The sequence below is a fragment of the Cyprinodon tularosa genome, unplaced genomic scaffold, assembly GCF_016077235.1.
Source record: "Cyprinodon tularosa strain WSP-4 unplaced genomic scaffold, ASM1607723v1 ctg42, whole genome shotgun sequence".
Classification (NCBI taxonomy): domain Eukaryota; kingdom Metazoa; phylum Chordata; class Actinopteri; order Cyprinodontiformes; family Cyprinodontidae; genus Cyprinodon; species Cyprinodon tularosa.
The window spans coordinates 1005266-1023489 of record NW_024039141.1 but is presented as its reverse complement, the minus strand read 5'-3'; positions in this window follow the sequence as shown (position 1 = coordinate 1023489).

The window sequence follows — 18224 nt, the reverse complement described above, 5'->3', positions numbered from 1 at the left end:
TCATTTATGTTGTTGTTTAATAACTGATAGATTGTTAAAAAATGTCTATATTGAGGTTATTCAGATGGAACAACTTATCCTTTAAGACCAAGACATGCTGCTTCCACACACATTCTGATAATCTGATCTGTCTTTCTGTAGTCCATATAAAGAACACCAATGATATGACTTGAACTAGTCCAAGGTTTCATGCTTCTCTTTATCACATTCTTAGGGGCTTTAAAAGAGGGAAGTTACTGTACCTGCAGTGTCATCTGAGAATAATACCAACAGGGACACTGAATAGCTCCCCACAGGTAGGATGCAGTGGTATGGATGTGTCTGCAAAGGCAGTGTTTGCAAAATACCGCATAAACTCTTGCTGCAGCAGTGACCTATACCATTAAGGCTGTTACACAGTGCAGCAAAAATGAGGAAAGCTACAGATGACATGGAAACATGAGACATTGATCTCAATTAACTAAAGGCCAAAACCATAGAATATAAAATGATCGCTGAGTGACCCTCATACAGACTCTTGCCATAAATAGTTACAGTAAACACCCACACTGGAGGTTTCCTACATGGTGCACTGAAGAGGACACAGGTGAGAGAAGATAAAATGAAGCCTCAACTCCTACAACTCACTAAATAAAATGCTAATGTTATGTGTAATGCTAAAAAAACAGTCAGTAGTGTCAAAGCAGTATTCCAAGATATCTATTGGTAATAAATATAGTATTATCAAAGGCAAAACACAGCATAATGTAGTACATACATAGTCCTCTTTTTATAAAAACTGTTTATATTAGACCTAAATATACTTTACAAAATCTGGTCTAACTATAAAGATTTAATGTCTTTTTCAAAACCAGATTTTTCATATAAACAACAGATTTAGTATTAAACTCACACAGTTGTCTATGTCACAAACAACCACTCAACTAAAGAGTGGCACATGAATACATTTGGGCAATTACAGCTGACTGTTTTTGGGTTCTAACAGGTTTTACCCATTAAACAAAAACGATATAAGTGTGAAATCAAGACAAAGAGCAGCCTGAGACCTGCTGTTACCTACACTCTGCTCATTTACCCCAAAATGGTAAGGTCACAGAAGGCACAAAATGGACATAAGGAGAGATTATTGGTAGCATTAAAGCCCAGCTGCCTGTGTAAACAATCTGTCCTTAGCGAAAGCACCATTGACCCATTAGACCAAAGCTGCAGCAGTCAGGAAGGAAAACTTTGTTTGGGAAACATGAGATGTGCCATTTATCACACGTTTCTTCAACTTTGGTGTGCAACAACATTACAATGTTATTGTTTTAAAAGCGAGGAAAAGAAAAGCCTTATGATTCACAGCAGAGCTTCTCAGGGAAACTTCATGGTACACAGGAAGCATAATGATAATTACACCAACATAATGTTATGGCGGATCTGAACTCATAAGCGGTTCAGTGTGATTTAAGGGAACAAACAACATCATGAACTTTTATATTAATAAAAGCTAATATATGCTTATAGTTTATGATCCCACAAGAGGGAAACAAGAGTCCAACCATTAAGCAGTAATGATGTTCACTTTGAGTTATAATCTTAAATAAAGAGACTTAAATGATGACAGCTTTATCTTCCAGGCTATTTTCAAATCCATGTTGGATTTCTTGAACTTGTCCTTTAAGTGTATCCATATACTCATAAATTGTGGAAAGTTCTGCAGTGAAAAGTGTTTCCTTATTGGGAGCATAACTTTGTTGCCGATCTATTAGTTTTCCATTTCACTGCTTTCTTTACAAGGTAGTCTGAAACATAAGATAAGAAAATCAGGGGTGGAAAGTAACGAATTACATTTACTGACGTTACTGTAATTGAGTACTTTTTATGAGTAATTTGTAATTTTCTGAGTAGTTTTTGAAATATGTAATTTTTACTCGAGTAAATTTTAACTTAAGTAGTTTTACTTCGCTACATTTTAAACCCCCTCACGTTACTGAGTAAAAAAAAAAAATAAATAAAAATACTGAAAAAATTTAATGCGGCCAGAAATTTAAACCCCTGTGTCACGGAACCGACACATAATCGCCATTAAAAAATAGAAGACTTTTGACTTTTAACAGCACTTTATTTACACAATTCAAACATATAAGCAATTGATGTAAAACAAGCATCTGTCAGGGTTTGGTTGTGGTTTGGAGGACCCAAATGCAGAGGCAGAGGCTGAGATTTCTGGGAGTTTTAATGGGGCAAAACAGTAAACAAAGGCAGGAATCCAAAAATCCAACTAACCCCCAGATTCCACATACTCCGTCAGCGCTCCGCTCCGCTCCGCCACGCTGACGTACGTCGTGCGGAGCGCTTGTCTTTCATGGAAATCAATGAGAGCTGTTCCACATCCACCGCTACTCCTCCGCACGTCTCCGTCCACGTACGTCTTCTCCGTCCGGTACGGACAAATTACGGAGACGAGCTATTTTTTGCTTCGCTCCGGTCCGGCCAGGTCAAGATCCGCAATTGCAATCGCACCAAACAGGAAAAAGAACATCGACAAATTCCGGTTCGTCAAAATAAAATATAGCAGCAACAGATCGGTGACTAGAAATTATAGCACAATTCTTATATATATATATATATATATATATATATATATATATATATATATATATATATATATATATATATATATATATATATATATATATATATATATATATATATTTGGGCAGAAACTGAACATATGCTGGATGATGGTGGGATTTTTTTAATATGTCATATTAAATTAAGCGGTCACAGGGTTCATACAGGAATGACTGACTCTAATTTAATGCTATTTTAATGCTATTAGAAATGATTTTAATGCCATCAACAAATACCATGTACACAAGTTATTAGTGTACATGAAATATGAAGGAACTGTAAGCACAGTTCCATGACTCCTGTATGTATGTAAACACATACACACACACACACACACACACACACACACATATACGTGTATATATATATATATATATATATATATATATATATATATATATATATATATATATATATATATATATATATATATATCCTCTAGCTTTTTCTCTGCCTGGAGCTTCCTTTCCGAACATACAGCTTTATGATCAGTTTCACGCAAATTAATAGCGATATAATATATCTGACGGAATTGTTTTTATAAACATTTTTATTAAAGAATTATAAATACTTCGATAAACATTTTTAAATAATTTTAGTGCCAATTAAGGCCTGGATTTAAAAAAAAAATGAATGAATTGTAATTATTTTTAATGATCCGTGGAAACCCTGGTTCATCTCGCGCATGCCCTCTACGATCTCCAAGGAACTGAGAGCTGAGGGGACGGGAGCCACAGCGGCGGCTGTAGGCTTTGCTTTGCGCAGGCGGTCTGGAGCGCAGGGGGGCGGAGCGGAGCGGAGCGCTGACGGACTATGTGGGATTTCAGGGTAATAATGAAAGGCAAACCAGAACTGAGAAGACATCTGGGGAAAACCAAACACAAGGAGCCAGGGAGAGACGAGGAACGTGGACAACAGCATGGGAGGACAGCAAAGACAAGGAACCAACAAAGAGTGAGAGCAGAGGGAGAGCATATATAGGAGAGAGAGACAAAGGGAGGGCTAACGAGCAGACAAGTAACAGGTGTGAGAGGAGACAATGAGGGAGCCAAGGGGAAAGGAACATACACACACAAGAGGGCAAAAGAGGACAACAGAAAAACATGAGAACTAATATAAATCTAGAAATACAACAAAACTGGAATTAGGCCAATAAATCTAGAAAACAAGGAGCAAAGAAAAGAACAGCAGAACCAAGACCATGACAGCGTCAGTTAAAAATCACTATTAAAGTAACACAAATGTCAGTTAAAATCTTTAAATGAGGAGCTTGTTAATAACACTGGGATCCTGTTGCATTTTAGTTTGATTTCTGGTATCTTTTGGGCATTTAATTTTGTGTGCATTTTGAAAACTTTAAAATGCAGTTTAAATTTCTTTATTCCTATCATGGTGTTGTCTGTTGGACAGTAGGATTGAAAATTGTTTGCACTTTATGGTACAGGTTGTGACTGTCCTTGTGCTGTGAGGAAGTATGTTCTATAGCCCAGCTGATCTTTTGCAAGTTTGGATGTCCACTGAAATACGCCTTGAAATCGATTAAAACACCTTGTGGTCAATTTGATTCATGACTCATCCTTTTTTGCATTAAATAACTCAAAGTAACTAAGTAACTTTTACTCAAATTACAATTTAAATGAAGTAACTTTGTACTTTTTCTTGAGTAAATTTTGAGATGGGTAATTTTACTTTTACTCTAAGTAAAATTTAGGCAAAGTAAAGATACTTTTACTCAATTACAATTTTTTCCACCTCTGAAGAAAATTGATAACTCACTTGTTATGTAGGTTTTGTAGTGTTTTTGTATTACTTCATGGTTAATATAATCTAATTACTCATAAAGACATAGACACCTCAGAATAAAGGTATTAAAGAAAAAAAAGGAATTTGGACCAATACATTGCGGATCCACTTTATATAGACAACATTTAAAAGTGAAAGCAAATGATAAAAAGGGTGATATGACAACTTAGTAGAACAATTGTATAAACTCAGAAGCCAGAACAGTAAATCTGTTCTTAAATGTGCAAATAAAGTATTGCAAGTTTCCCATTTTTAAAACCTATAGGAGGAATCAGTAGTCTGATGGAAGGATTTGTCCAGCTTCCTGCAGTTCCATGCAACTGTTGCCAGTTTTTTTATGTTAGTCTCCTTACATGGAATGATTGATGCAGTAGTTTCCCTTCAAGCCCATCTGCTTTAGTTACTGAGTAAACAAAACCTACTTGAGTTACCCATAGGGTCTCACAACAAAATAATGTCACAATAGTGCTGAAGCCAAAATGTTTCACTTATTCTAACAGGGCATATTTGAAATATCTGACCATAAACAGATAACTTATATAAACAAAAACAAAAAACAAACCCCAAAACAAAAAGTGAATGCCCTGCAGTAAAGAGTCTACTAGAAATTATGAGGTTATTTAATATGTTTGTTGTAAAATGTCACAATAAATCAAGCTGTAAAATGCTAATTTAAATAATTAACGTTTAAACATACATAAATATTGTATTTATCTGTGCAGATATTTTGCAGAGATTAAAAGAACAAGCATATTAAATCAACTAAAAACTTGTAGATTGTACTTGTAGATTTCAATTTCAAGATGGTTTATCATGTTGCTGGAAAGCAGCTTAAATTCTACTGTACTACTGATGGAGGTAGAGAGTAAGTTGCTCCCTGCATAATGTGGCATGGCTGACATCAAAGATTTCTCAATTATCTAAACACATTAGTTCATAAAAACAGAGCAGAAAATTTTAACAATGCCAACAGCTGTGTTAAACAGCTCACCTGGCACTGTTCCCTAAACCAATCTTCATCTCCTCGCTCTCTGCAGGAGACTAACAGGCCTGCTGCAGATCTTCTATGTGGCCTGCTGTATATGCTGTATATGCTATTGTAGTAATACAGTTGGACACTGACCAGGGCATTAATGAATATTGTGATTTTTTTTCCAAAGGAAAAAGAAACTCATGAATCCCATATGTTCCTAGTAGATGCAGTCAATAAGGTGTGTAACGTACCACATGTTAGATTAAACACTTTGACATCTGAAGACTTTAGCTGATGCATGGATTTCCTAAATATAAAGATCTTAATTTAAGTTCCTAGAAGTATTAAAAACATAATCTTTAGATCCTTTATAATAGGCAAAAATAATTTTAACTCATTTAATTTTTTAAAACTTGTTCATTAATGGCTTCTTTTTTTTATTTAATTTTCTAATTTAATCTTTATTTTCTCAAGAAATGGAAAGGCTGCATTTTTCTGTAACATTTACTTTAGCTTAGAGGCAGAAATTTCATGTGTTTTGTGATACAAACTGGATGGCTCCGACAATGACAGTTACTTTAATTTTGCTCCTTCAAGAAATCTTTTTAGGGTAATTTATTTTTTTAGGTTAGTTTGACGAATTATAAACAAAATATTCTGGTATTTTAGCCTGTTTTATATCCATTTTGAATAAGTTATACATAATGTAATTTTATACAAGTTACCCTTGATCATTTTCTTTTGATATGCAATTCAATTTATATAGGCTTCAAAAGCTTCTTAATTTAGATCCATGAATTTGCAGAAATAATCGTAACATCATTTAAGGAAACACTCCTCATCTTCCACGGTATTATTTAGTATTCTTCACTATAACCTTCGCCTAGGCTTAATTTTAAAAACCTAAAGTAGACTTTGAGTGGAATAAGAAAAAAATGTAGGCTAAAGTATTTAACTATGGAAGCCTGTTTCTTTACTTTCTGATGAAAAAGATATATCACATTTCTGAGATAGCTAAGTCTCACTGGCAAAAACATGACATTTAGGTTCAGTCGAGACTCTCAAGATGAGTGTGTGTATGTGATGAAAGACCGGTCCCCATGAGGAAAGGTTTTCTTCTTTGAGTGGAGGTTAGGTTAAGGACTAAGGTAGAATTTGGGTTTAGATTAGGTTTAGTCATGTGTTGGTATTGGTTAGGCTTAGGGTAGGGGTTAGGCCATAACAATGATTGGGAAATGAATTTAAGTCAAAGGAAAATCTCCGAAAGGACGGAGTGACACCACATATGTGTGTGTAGTTGTGTTTCTCTGTCTTGTCACAATGAACTGGTGACCTGTTCACAGTGTATCCTGTGTTCCATATTTTGCCATATACCCTACATAGCTTATCCTAAACTACAGAAGGGAGATCTTACAACATTCCTCTTGCTTGTATAACGGTTATCCTGTCTCCCACCAAAGCTGGGAATCTGTAGCTATTCCAGAGTTACTATAAGCCTTTAGGCTGCTACTGTGAGAAAATGTATTTCTACCGTTTTAGCTTAGTTGGGCAGGAATGCTATGGTATGTAGGTGAACAGTTTTCCCACACATGTCGGATGTTCAGTTTTCTTTATTTTTCAAATCTATCATCTTGCTTTGACCCTATTCACATCTTTTTCTCCACAATTTCTGTCTTCATGGCAAAACCTATAAGGCCTTTACAATACACGAGTATTTGCACTGAAATCAAATTCCACGTGAATGGGATGTTTGTTTCCTTTTTTTTGTGTCCTCTTTTGCCAATATAGCTCTGGGGATTGATGTACCACAGCTAGATAATAGCCCAACAGATTGGCTTTTACAAGCAGACCATTATGGTTGTGGCCGTAAGGTTCCACTTGGTATATGAAACTTTATTGAAAATGATTCAGGGAATAAAATCGTATATAACGCACAGAGAGACAAAGGGGGAGGTGGGAAAGGGAGTGGTAATAAGAATTAAGGAGAGAGAGAAATAAATAGAGATAGAAAAGAGGAACGAGAGAAAAGAGAAAACAAAACAGCAAAAGATGTGCAGTAACTCCTAGAAGTCTGCTTCTGCACCTGCATGATTGACTTTTTATTTCCAAGGTGTCCTTTGAAGGTAGTTGGCTGCATTAGATTTTATTATGGGAATTAGTGTAATGGTGACTGAATGAAGTTGGTAAATCACAGTGTAATACTTCTTGCAGACTTACAGTATGTATAAGTTGTGGTCAAGGTATTCTAGCTGTTATTTTATTCACTAAAAACCACAATACATTTATTTCATCATTACAGATATTTTGATAAGTTTTTCTTCATGGTTGTCATCATTTTCTGTTCAGTTTCATTTAAATAGATTACAATATAAGTTTCTCCTTCAGTGATGTCTTTGTGATAAATTTGGTTTTATCTTGTTTTAAAAATTACAATTAGGGTTATTTTCTATGTAGGTAGGAAAGCTTTTGGAATTAGGAAGCTGTATGCTGTTTGTCTACAAACAAAAAGGGATTTCTTTATTTTATTATTTCTCTCTCCCTCTAACCTCTTGCAATCCCCAAAGGAAATAGTTAAAAATGAGTGAAAATAAGTTGCAGTGTTCATCCTGCAGCATGATCCTTGCTGTGGTTGTCAGCATACATACAAATGAGAGAGATGGTTACCCTACGTGCAAATGCAACATGTGCTCCTCTCCCTAGAGACATTTATATTTAGAGTTTATCTCCCTAAATATACTGAAAAAGAATGTGCCTCTAGATTTTGGCAATCAACGAAAAGAATTTTTCCACAGCTGTCTAAGTTCATTTGTCTCAACCATCTTGTTCAGCTGACACAATCCATAGCTGCCATTTACGTAAACACACTACACTGGTAGGGCAGATGCATTTAGTTTTATGAAGAATGGCTTTTTCACCCAGAAAAATAAACATTATATCCCAGATGTTCCACTAATTCGGGTTTTCAAAAGCTTTTAGCCCTGCCTTATCAATCTTGCCGCAATTTGCTAGGGTCTTTCTGTTGACATAGAGACATGGTTGACATTAGTTTTGAGCAGTTTCATCAACGACAAGCACAGAAATCACAGTCCAGTGAGCAACATTCTAAGATAACAGCACTGTCTAGGGTTTCAAACAAAGGGCAGGCTCGTCTTCCAGAAATTAATTTCCTATAAAGTGAAATTGTTTCTCGGTGCGAATGCGGTGCAATCACTGGCTCTATTATGTTCAGCGGCATTCTCAACAATAAACAAACAACATGACTCGTTAGGTTAAGAGGACTGCTTGAATGTAAATCAATATGTTGTCATTCATGATATGTTCTTTTTACTGTTGAACTTGGTGCATTAAAACACGAAATACATACTTTACCCATAAAAAACCAATAGCTTCCTTCTTTTGTATGCTTAGAAAATAGCATATCAAGATTAAATCAACATTCTCCCTACATTTCCTGTATATAGGGATTGAGTGCAGGACAAATAGAAGCTGAGGCCTACCCCACAGGAGAGCACCCTCGGTGTAGATTGGGCCCCAAAGATAGGGCAGCACATTATAATACGTCACTGAAAAAGAGCACAGAAACATCTGTGTTTCAGGTTTACACTGGAAGTCTTTCAATCAAGGTGGGAGAGACTGCCAAAGGTGTTGGAAAACGACGTGGCAAAGGTCTTGTGGGACATCCAGGTTTAAGCTGATGAACAGGTGAAAGCTCACCACCTAAATGCTGTTGTGATAAGCATGATCTACAAGAAGGAAGATGATAAAATGATGAACAACAGGGCGGCAAGAAAAGTAACTTAGATATGTCTGCCCAGAGCAGCATGGTCCAAGAAATATCTAAAATTCTGTGCAAACCCTCTAAACTTCTGGGCCCAAAGCAGGGGAGCCACAGTTGTTTACTGCGATATCAGTAATTATATTAGCCTTTATCAATACACTGACGAATTTAAGTAACCATTCTACCACTTGAACTGGACCTTGCAAAGGCTTCCCTAGCATTTGAACTTTGTAGAAAATAATTTTTGTTTTCCTTTAAATTCTCAATATAATTAGTGTCTGACATTGATCTACGCCATTTCATTGTAGCCCCTGCTGAATGCTTAGGGTCATTGCGCTACTGGAATCTGGACCTCCACCACAAGCTGAAATATATAATGCAGCCTCCAAGCCATTTTCTGCCACCATCGCTTTTAAACCTTTAAATATAGTCCCATCATTCCTGATCAGCTTTCCTTTGTCTTCTGAGGAATGGTGTGACTATGAAATAGCCAAAAAGCATGTTTCAAAGTGGGAAAAGTGTGTTTATTTTGCTATGCATTGACCATTTTTTCAACTCAGCTATATGAATATAGGTCAAAAACTAATTTTTGTTGCATCCAAGTAAAGCACCTTCCTTTACAGGTTTGTTTTGTCTCCAGCACACCTGTAGGCATTTTCCTGCAACAGTGGAGAATTTTTTTTGCGTCTTTGAATCTGATATGTGGCAGTCAAACACAAAAACCTTAATTTTTTTAATAGTTACTACCTCTATAGTTATCATGGTGATCCTCTCCAAGGCTATATACAGTATCAGCTGACATATATATTTTGATAGGCTTTTGTGTTTCTTGGTCTTCACACTGCTGTATTTTTCACAACGTTTCTGAGGTCTTCACAGAACTCCAATTCAACTACACACTCATGGGCTTTATTCATTAATTAGATGTCTTCTTATGTAGTTAATTGCAATAAAATTAGCTGCATTTGGTGGTGAGTAGTATCACCACCAAAGTATCAGAGTAGATAAGGAAATATAAATTCACATCACACTTTTTAGATATCTATACTTGAAAAATATTGAAAACCATAAAGCATTTCCTTTCCATGCTTTGTTGTGTTTTCGTATAAATTCCCAATGGAACAAAGTTAATTTTACATTATTATTGCACTCAAAGTTCTAATTGTCTGGATACTTTTGGATTTTTGGATGGTACAGACAGTATATAGACCCTCTAACTGCCAGGCCCATACAGTGGAGTTGAGATTATGCAGCAGACAACAGCTGACACTGTGTTTCATGTTGAATGAAGCCATCCTTCCATTAAAAACTCCCCCCTAGACATGTTTGTCAGACCAGATACCTGTCTGGCTTGTCATTGGCACTATGCGTTCTGGGGGCTCGACCTTTCTTACTTTCCATTTAAAACAATGCATGCCTCTGTTTCGCTCTAACTGTAAGTGGGGTTCGTATCTGTAGCCAGATTTTTTAAAAACAACTGTGCTCATGAGGCCTTCAGCCTGCCTGTCTACCTCCGTAGTGAGGGGCCCCAGGTCTGCCTTATGTAGAATCTACTGTACATACACAGGGGACATTTCACATGATATTTCCAGTTTGTATTTAATGTATGTTTGTAATTTTAGAAATGCTATAATGGAAAGCTTTAGTGTCAAATATTTTGCAGGTTTGATAGATACAACCGAGATTTGCTTTATTTTCTTTGCTTTACAATTCTAGTCTGTATTTTCAATCTGCTTGGCTCTATACATTAGCGTCAAAAGGATAAATCCTGCTATATGGTTTTTAGAGCCTAAACTGCTTGGTGTTTATTAAACACTTTTTAAATGTGTTTATTGTAACAGATCAGTCTTTTTTACTTTTTTTTACTTTGAATTTTAAATTTCTCCATGAAACACTGACATCAGATGTTTATGTTCGACAGCTTCAGTAAATAAGGAGAAGCATCACAAGAAGTAATAATATTAAACTCAGATTACAACATTACTTAATTAGTGGCTTTGGTGACTGGCAAAACACTGATTCTACTAACAACTGCAACTTTCCAGTTTCAATATTAGCATGAAGATTCCACCTCTATGTGATTTTATCTCATTATAATTTCAGAACTTCTCTGATAGCCGCTAGGGTTTGTTAGAAAATATTATAAAAAAAAAAAAACTGCATTATGAAGATTTAGGAACTCAGATAGGAAAGAGATAGTGCTGGGGAAAAGTTTCATTGCAAAGTTAGATTACGAAACATGAAATTAAATATATGCAAAGCTTTCATCATCTCATCAGGAACTTTTCAATCCAATCATTGCAAATAGAAACTGTTGGGAGCAAATGCAAACCAAATAAGATTGAATTACTTCAGAAATTATAAAGTAGATTATTCGGAGTGAATAGAAAATGCTGAAAGATTGTTTCTTCATTTAGAGCTTATACAGTAGGGTAAATATCAACTTTTCGAGCTCTCCAAGAAACACTGAACATTTCAGATGTATCATCAATTTCATTGTATTTAACTTGAAGAGTAATTTTAAAAGAGCTTATTGCCTATAAAAAATAATTTATAACCAGGCTGCCCTTAAAAACAGAAAGCTTCCCAATTTGCTTTAGTGTCACTACATAAGCATGTAAACAACAAAACAAACATCATCTATACTGTCCCTAAAGTTTATCCAGAATCTTAATCTCAAATCTAAATCTTATTCAAATATGAAAACAATTTCTTGCATCTTAAAATAGCATTTAAACACTTTTTTGTCTGAATGAAAAACAGAAAAATCTTCCATTTGGCCATAATGAAACAATTCTTTAGTTTGTGTGTTTAATTTTCTTCCCCCCTCACTCCAAGAACATACACAAATATATGGTCAATTGACCTCTTTTAATGTCCATGTTTCCTCACAAGGTTGTGTGTTTCTTTCCCTGAGATGGTTAGGGAAACTGTACAGGGTCTACCCTACCTAATGTATAGGATGGATGTATATTTCCAGATATATGATATGAATATAACCAATTTGAGCTACAAGCAAAATCTCAACAGGATAGAAATTATGATAAAAATAAGGGTATATGTCCTTATGACTGATCACCACTGACTTAGGGAGACTTAGGAGAACATTTTTTACTTTAACACTATTTTTGAACAGCAGGTTCTGCTTCAAGGATCCAACTCAAACGTCTGCAATTACAGCATTTTCTGTAAAATCCGAAATAGATGTGATAACTGTGACATCGATGCCCCCTTTGGAAGAGCACAAATGTCAAAGCTGTTTTTCACCATTTCTGTACCAATTATCTGATTGAAAAGTGTCTCTAAAGCCTTTTCTGGTTACCATGACCTATAAATGCCTGAAGTATTTCTGCTGCATGTCTTCAGGGATGGTCAAAGGTTTTAACCAAGACAAATGCAAAAAAAGCTTTTAAATGTTTTTTGTTTTATTATTGTTTGTTTAGTTTCATATGTGAGGTGTAAATCATTGTGATAATGGGCCTACAGTATGACTTTTTACCACTAATTTTCTGCTCTTATTAGTGATTATTATGTTGACAATTTTGTTTGAAACCCTGCAAAAACAACATTTGAATGAGCTGCAGGATTATACAAGGAAATCCAGAGACTCACATCAGAATATAAAATACACAAGCTGGCCAAAACCAAAAAAAATCTCCATCTGGATTTAACTAGACAAAGAGGTGAGAAACTCCCCCAGGAAAATAAAGTACTGATGGATGAACTTCAGATTGTTCTACTTTTTTAACTCTAATGCAGTAGGTTGCTTTATTTTTTAACAACTTACTTCTTTTTCAGAAACAAGCAAATGTATACAAGTTGTTTATCCACATGAATCAAACAAAACAACTTTTTAAATTATTTTAATTAATAATGTGCCAGTTTTCAATTAGTTACACTAAGAAAACAACAGTGGTTACGTCTTTGACTATAATGTTTTAATCCGGTGTTGGAATCCTGATTGCATCACAAAAAATACTCTGGATTAAAAACTTTCCCTAATCTGTGAGCAAGTCTTAATGACTGTGTGGTCATGCCTGAATACGGGAAAGCTGTTGTTAAAAAAAATAAAAAAGAAAAAAATAATAATATTCAATGGGAGATCAGACTATTGTACTGATTTTCCTCTACTGATCTAAATTGCAACTCAGGAAGCGTTGTGAAATAGATGCGAATGATTTTGATACAATATTGTATTGGGATAAAACTGGTGTTTTACAAGCCTAGTATCAATCATGGCTAATTTCTGCTGCAGAAACCTACTTAGGGCAGGAACCTGATACTGCATCAAAAAATCTTAAAAACAGAAAATGATAAATAATTGTTTTATTTCATTTTGTGATCATCTAGTTTGCCTCTTAACTCTGATAGCCTTAAATGAAACCAATTTTAACTAATTCCCTTCAAAAGTCAGCAACAATGGTGCATCATGGTGAGCTACTTTTTCTATTACCTTACTAAAGATATCAGGATATATACACCCTTCCACATGATGGAAAAAAAGGTTGTTGGGTCATCAGGTTGGTTTGGTTTACTTAAGCAGGAACAGAAAGCTGATCAGATGGATAGAACAAAGTACAAGAGGCGGTCTGTTAAAAGCTACAAAATACTCACTGAAGTCATAGATTACATTCAGGCAAGACAACAGCCCTAAACATGCAGCCAGGGCTAAACAGAACAGTTGAGATCAAAGTAAATACTTGGCTAAACTTTGCCCAATAAAAGTCTAGACCTAAAACAAACTTAGATTCCGTAACAATACATAGAAATTGATGTATTGATATACTCCAGATGAGTCAAGGAAAACAATTTATCAAAGAATAAATGTGCAGATCTAAAAATGATAGTATTGCCTGAGGATGAATGAATATGTAGAAAACACAGAGGGCCTGATTTTTAAAAGGTTTATAGGTCTTAAAACACAAACTTGTTTTTTACACGCAGAGTAACCTTTATAGGAGGTGCAAAGTGATTTGGGTATGCAATTCATTATACAGCATGTGAGAAACCTTTTATTGTGTGTATCTTCCTCAATACACTGCTCATTTTGTAATGACCAGAATTTGTAAATGGGAGCATGATGTGCAAATGTAACCTCTACTATGTGAAATGGAATTTTTTTAAAACTGAAATTCAGAGGTAGCAATTTTTGCATATTTTTGAGCACATTTGAAAGTCGGGTGCAAGCTCACACAAAAAATTATTAGGGGCAAATGTCGGTCAAAGAGAGATTCTGCGGGCATGTAAACATATTTGGACCATTATACTTTTTACTAGTACTAATAGTGAAAAAAAACACCTATAAAGGCAAAAGAAATTAATGCAGTGGGATAGCAGACAATTGTTATGCAATCAAACCAAAAAAAAAAGTTTCTGAACTTAAGTATTGTTCAAAAATATGTTTAGTCAAATTATTCTGCCCTCTCTTGGTTTGCAGTATATTAGGTCAAACTGCATACTGTGTTAAACAAAACAAAACACTCATAATTTTCCTTTGACTGAATGAATATCCTGAACTTGCTGTGAGCTATTGTGAGTTAGTGTTATTTTAATGCGGCAAAATGAGAAAAGTTCAAGAGGTTTCTGTAAGTCCTCGTAGTAAATCATCAGATTACTGTTGTTGTTGTTTTTTTCAAACCCTCCCACAAGGTTTCAGGATAACAGTATCAGGATTAGTTTTTCCTAAATGCTGAGAGAGAGAGAGAGAAGCGTTAAACATGATTTAACATCTGAATTTATCCTCTTAGAGTTCAGATGTTAATCTCCTTGATAAGATGTCAGCTATGATGTTGCCTACCCCAAAGCATCACATATTTCAATATAGATAAATTCAAGATTATTTGGAAAAACGTTAATGAACAGCCCGGTTTTTAAATTCTGTGTTGATAAATGCATTCCTCTGAGAGATCAATCATGGCCTCTTTAGTAAATCTAAGGGTGAGCGTGATCCCCATCTTTAAAGGAGCAATCACTAATTTGTCTTTTTGGGGCAGTAGGGCCTGTTGACATATCTCCCAAATGGCTGATAGGAAAGCAGGCTGTCTACAAGTTACAAGATAAATTGAAATTGGGTTGGTGTTTCTGGCCGATGAGTATCTCATCGTTATCCAGTGACCTTTTATCACTGATTTCACTTTCTTCTCACACCAAATGAATTGTGAGAAACACCTGATTGATTTATTGCTAAATTCAGTTACCAGCCTTTTTCTAATTGTGTCAGATGACTGTTGAATAGGTAGATAGGGCTCAGTCCCATTTATTTTAAGATATCTGCTGGGGCTTGTACTAAGAAAAGAAGAGTAGAAAAGATGGGAAACACTGCAGCAAGATTACTAACCTCACTTTGAATTTTAAAAAAGAGATTAAGTCCTATTTTAACTTTAGCAGTATATTTTTTGTCTCAAACATTTCTAACAATGTTTTTGCTGTAGCACATAGGATCATGTAGATGTTCTTAGCTTCATTTAGGAAGTGCAAGAAAAACATGTAATACTGAAACAACAGGGGATGAAAAAACTGATTAATGCATAATTTTCTGTAATTCTGTCATGCCTAATTTACTAGACTAACATTAAGTGCAATAGATAATGAATTTGGCATCCTGGTGTGTGATTTTTTTCTTTTAAGTTAACATTCAGATCCTCAAACAAATATAACTATGATGAAAAAACGATGATGAAAACAGAGAATACAGAATAAACAAATGTGATTCATGTAATTTTAAGGTATAGTTTAAAGAAGTTAAGTAGTTTGCTCTTTCAAATGTATAAAAGATCATAACAATCTAATAGACTTTTATAAAGAATGAGTGAGTTTTCCTGCTAGCAGACTGAGGCTGTTTCTGACATAAAATGCTAACTATGATAGGAATGCATCATCAAAGGCCCCATGACAATTTGGTTCAATGGTCTGTGTCTTATAAGTTTAACGATTTATACAGATTTGCCCTTTTTCCCTGCCAGTAATCATAAGTTATGTATAATTAATGTAACCGGACAGTTCAACATTTAACAGTTGACCCTTAGCTGTTTACTGAGGATGGGACCAAAGATTACACGTATCTGTTCAAGCACATCACTGGTCCACACACTTCCACAGTCATGCAATAATGCCGTTTAAACATAATTAAGATATAGATGCCCTCACTGCTTCTCATAATCCAATAAAAAAAAGTTTTTACTTTTTGTTTCCTTAATTCAGAAGTTTCATGAACACTACATGTACATGGCTCTTTAACCCCCCACCATAGTTCCCCATGACTTTGTTTAGATGTACAGATTTATCCTAATCTACTTAATTCATACTAAACATTTTAAGTTTTATGTCGGACTGGGTAATTGAAATTGATGCACGGTGTCTGATCTGAATGTGAAAATTTGATTTTCACAGACTCTTCCAGAACAGTTTAAAGATTGAAACCTCTCCCTCGCTGCTCTCAACTAAGCTCTTTGGATATACAGGAAAACATCTGCAACCAAAAGAACGGCAATCCAGTTGGAAACTGTTATCTGAATTAAAAAAAAGAGGATTGCTTCTTGAGTTATGACTTCTTCATCTAGAGTGGCGTTTTAGTCTATGTTGGTATTGGACTTTTTTACTGTGGATACTGGCAAATTTACTGGCTTTTGGCTTTTTGTAAAATTTTCTTAAAGTCTTAAAGGTCGATTTTGTCTCCCCCCATTGGACAAAAGCTGCATTTTTGCTTGAAGGAAGACAACATTTCCCATGAGGACCATACAGGTAGTAAAGACCATAGTGTGGTAAAATCCTGATCTCCTGGTTGCCTGCAGTTGGGTTGAACTACATTTCTGTTTCCAGTGGCTGAGTAAAAGTTGAATAACGATGAGGTAATGAATCTAAATGTGGCGGGAATGTGAGGTTTACGGCTCACATTCCCGCACCACCACCATCCCGCCCTCTCACCCGACTGATCAGCGACTGATGTACTGACAAGTTTGAAACCTTGAAATAGATAAACTTAATGTTATGTTCAATAATTTAACAACAAACACACGTATAGATCACAGCAGGAAAGTGCCGCATTGCCTGAATATCAATCCTGACAATTTACACAAATATAATACTTCTCGAGAAAACTTAGTCGCATTAACTTACATCTTATTATTGAAATGGGGAAAGGGGTAAGTGGCGTATGCCCTAAAGCAGTCTGTACATTTGTAGTTGTTTTGTGTGGCAGTGTAACTGTTGCTTAGTGCTGTGAAAGCCATACAGAACCCCTTGCGCCATGACAGAGGTTTAATTCAGCTAGTTGTAAACCGACTTATAATAACAAAAGTTCTGAAAATATTTTATGAAGCTTGAAAAGTCATTAGTAGTGGTTTGAGGCAGGGTCATAATATTGTCACATATTGAAAAGTTTGCAAAGATAAATTACACACACACTGGTGTTCTAAAACCTTTATTCGTTTTAATAATGAGGATCCATTTGAAGATAATGGAGACAAATAAAAATCTAAGATGTGAATATCATATTAGAAAAGTAAAAAAATTGTATCCAGAAATGTATACTTCATGAAACATATGTTTAATATCCACTTATAACTTATACTTTTAATCTGACATATGAAACAAGCCTAATCTGAAGGCATATTTTAATTATTAAACAGGATTTTTTATTAGTTAGGTTATTAGTAAGGTTATTAAAAGCTGATAAAGCTATAGAATTCACACATGGGGTTTTTGAAATGGTTCAACAGCGTATTAATCAACTTTTGAAATCTCAACCATTCCAAAAAACTGTTTGATTTATTGTCACAGTTATAAAAGAAATGTTATGTGTGGTTTTATTTAAGTGATAAGGATTTGTAAGCATGCTGAAAAGCCAGGTTAAATTAGTCCAGTCTGTGTGAAATTAAAAGCTCTTGCGTTTGGCCTGACGTACCTGGCAAACACATTAATCTCGCTTCGATTTAAACCCCTCTGCCTGGAAGCAGGTTAGATTAGTCAATTACAATGATGAATTGAGTAGCTCTATTCTTCTGAGGAAATATGCAGAGTAACTCTGTTCATAGGCAAACACAGTATGTCCCATCA